The sequence below is a fragment of the Platalea leucorodia genome (genome assembly GCF_965183815.1).
Source record: "Platalea leucorodia genome assembly, chromosome: 10".
Classification (NCBI taxonomy): Eukaryota; Metazoa; Chordata; class Aves; order Pelecaniformes; family Threskiornithidae; genus Platalea; species Platalea leucorodia.
This window is the reverse complement of record NC_138832.1, coordinates 366,064-369,628: the sequence shown is the minus strand read 5'-3', so window position 1 is coordinate 369,628 and position 3,565 is coordinate 366,064.

The following is a 3,565-nucleotide window of genomic DNA, read 5'->3' as shown; positions in this document are numbered from 1 at the left end:
AGCAAATAACAGAGAGAACTTTTCCCTCCTGCGCCCGTCAGACACGCCGCCAGCAGCAGCAGCGTCGCACCTATTTGACTGTCCCTTACGCAGCGGGAATTTTGCCCATCCTTCTCCCAACAGACTGAGTTAGTCTCTTACTCTAGGGTCCGTCGGGGATAGGTGACGGTTTTATCTCTCCCGTCCTTCCTGCGCTTTAAGAATGCAGAATGCAACCTGTCTCTCAAGAACACCAAAGGATATGAGGTCTACAAAGAACACCTGCTGAGTAACAGATTTACTTTCCCCAAAATAGGAGCAAATTAGCAAACAATTGATTTCCAAGACAGGCTGTCTTTGAATTTTAACACCATAAATGCTAATTTCCAGTAATAGCTGTTTCATCAATCGCATGCCCAGACCTGCTGTTCTCACATCGCCAGAATAGTCTGTGACTCAAGTCATCAGTTGTTTCTGAGACTAACGCTTTGGCAAGCTTGGTGCCTTGCGTATGCATATTGCCTTATTCCTGTATTCCATATAGGAATAAGCTGGAAGCCAGCTCTTACTTCCACTCAGATCCATCCTCTAATTGTGATCTTGCAGATCCCCTTGTTTTGGCAGCTGCTGTGCTTGAATTCCTTTCCCCAGGCAGCATACACGCACATAGCTCCGGACTTACAGTCACTCCTATAATTTTGCTGTGCCAACAAAATTATAACCACTGTAAACAGTCCACGTGGCGATGATGTATTACAAAGCAAGCTGCATGTTAAGCCACACGTTTAATTCAGAACCAAAGATTGCATTACACCTGAAAGGCATTCAAATCCTTTCGCTGACAATTCCGAGCGGTAGTCTTTCCCATGGTGTGCCTCGGGTTCATTGGACATTAACTTCTGTGTTTTGGGAGAAAAAAAAAATCAAGACAGCATTTTATGCTTCCACGCGCACATCCAAAAGGCACCCTGCGTTTTGACTCGCATCTCTCACATCCAGAGCACGCGTGGAAGTACAAAGGAACGTCGGCCCGGCGCTGGCACGGAGCCAGGGCTCGACCGCCTGCCTGCTAAACGTAGTGGTGACTCTGCCCACCACTGAGCAAAACAGCACTGGTAACGGGATTTTCCTCCCAGCCCTGCTGCAAACATCCAGCTGCTGCCATGTAAACGAGTAGCTCAGCTTTGCAGTCACCTAAGACAGCCTGGAAGAGCGTGGGTAACTTTAAATCGGTGAGCGATCATCTGGGCAAACTTCTGGCAAGTTTATCACAACTAACTGGGGCCTAGGGAGGGCAATATTAGAACTGCAGACAAAAAACGCTACCTAAAGTGAATACAGTACGAAACATTAGCTGCTTCTTACGTTTATCACATATAAAACCCGAGAGACCAGTTCTTCCATGAAGACAAACTTGTTCGGGACTCATTCTGGCAGCGTGTATTAAAGTGGGGTGGGCTTTTTTGTGGAGGTTTTTTTTAAGTTTCCTATAGCAATCTATCTAAAAGCATGTATACATGTATTTCCATCCTTCTGTCCCTACGAGCTGAGCCACACTAACGGATTACCTGAGCACTTCTAATCCCTTTCAGTGTGGATTTTGCGAACCATTTCTCTAGAACCACTACAGAACAGTTTTACCTTAGCTGTTTGTGTTGCACGGGCAAGGGAAGCGGGAGCGCTGGCACGATCGGCGGCCTCAACTCCGCGTGGGAGCTGTTGCCGTCCCAGCGTCTCCCTGCGGAGCAGCAGCGCCGAGACCCCGACCCTGCCCACCCCGCTGCCTTCGTGAGAAGGCGACTCCTCGGCAGCCGCAGGTGCGTCCGGGATCCGCACAAAGGCCACTCCCGAGGATGCTCAGACAGAAGGCTTGCTGCCAAAGCGCACACACATTTGTTCGCAGGCTCCAGCTCAGAGCCACCAGAGCTGTGAAACGTCTCTGCTCCTCACACGCCCACCTCTGAGCAGAGGCAGTGGTGAAGCTGCTGACAAACTGTTCTTCGTCACAGTGTGTTGCAACAGAAAGTTTTAGCAAAATGACCTGTTTTGTCCAAAGCTTTCCCCCGAGTTTTCTCAGTCTGGGGTGGAATTGCTTACCGGAGGACACAGCCCTCCCCAAAACCACCACTCAGCTGAGGGCTCCTCTAGGGCACGGGCTCGAGAGCCTCCTGTCTACCAGCGCTTGAGAAGAGACCGCTGCCAAAGGGCGACTTCCCTCCTTCTGCTTTCTTGAAGTAAATACATTTACAACAACTCCTTTGACTCAGTGTGAGCTGAGAACATATTTTTGATCTCTTTTTTCACAAGCCAAGGGGGGAAAAAAAAAACACAACAAAAAACCAAAAACCCCAAAACAACCAACAAAGGTTTCCTGCTTGGTTCTTACTTCCGATGGCATTGCTTCTAAAATTCACCCTGGACTGGTGGGCTTGTAAGCCTCTGGTTTGCAACAGCAGCTGAACCAGGGTTGACAACGAGCAAAGAGTACCCATGTTCAGAGCATTCCACAGTCCTCCGGCTCCTCACCAGGCTTAATGAAGTGTAATGAAAGGAAATTAATGAGCTTTGTCCCCATTGCCAAAGGAAAGGGCGGCTGGAAATATGCAGGGACCCAATATGAATTGAGCATGATTAAGTATGTTATAACTATTGTTCTGAATAAAATGGTGCTGTTATACCTAAATAGCCTACAGCAGTCCCTTGTCATTACAGCCATTTTAGCTGGCTCTGCTTTAATTGCCTCTGAAAGCCAACCAGAAAGGATTTCTTTTACGCCCTTTCCACTTTAAAACCAGGGACAGAAATATGGAAGCACTAACCTGCATCCATTTAGATAATGGGGATTCAGTGGGTGAGCCAGGAAGATAGATATTTTATAGGGAACTGCTCGGTACTTGACATGCAGGGCAATGCAGTGTGATGTGCGTGGGCACGGCTGCGCTGGAGGATGGCTGCCACGGCCTGCGGGGTGGGCTACAGAGCTCCGGGGTGGGCTACAGAGCTCGGGTTCGTCAGGGGCTGCACCACCCACCCCCCAGGCTGGCTCCTGGCAGGCAGCTGCAGCGGAGAGAGCAGGCACCAGGAGGGTGACCCCAACCCAGAGGCACCCCTGGGGCCAGCGGGGAGGCACTGTGTCCCCGTCCCCTCCTGGCTCCAAGCAGACTCCCCCCAGCACCCAGCTCCTCTCCCCATGGGGACTGTCATTAGCCACGGAGGGTTCAGTAGACAGCAATGCTCCACAAGCACTTATTTAAGGACAGGCCTCTCCATCTCTAACACCTGTGATTCTGTGTTTTCTAGAAGGCAAGGGTCCCCTTAGTGCAACCCCTCGTTATGGCAAGCACCCCCTTATCTCAGGCCGCACTACCTCATGCTCCACAGACTGCACCTTGTTTGCTCCACGCTGCTAAATTCCACCGGTGCTTTAGCTTTCTCCTTCTTCACTGTTGCCACGTTTGCCTGGACAAAACTGCCATTGCACCACGATGGGGGAAGCACTCCCTGACGTTTTCTGTCCCAAGCATAAACTCCAGCTCACACAGGACTGAGCCTTTGGCTTGGCTCACAGCAGTAACACGGCAACAGC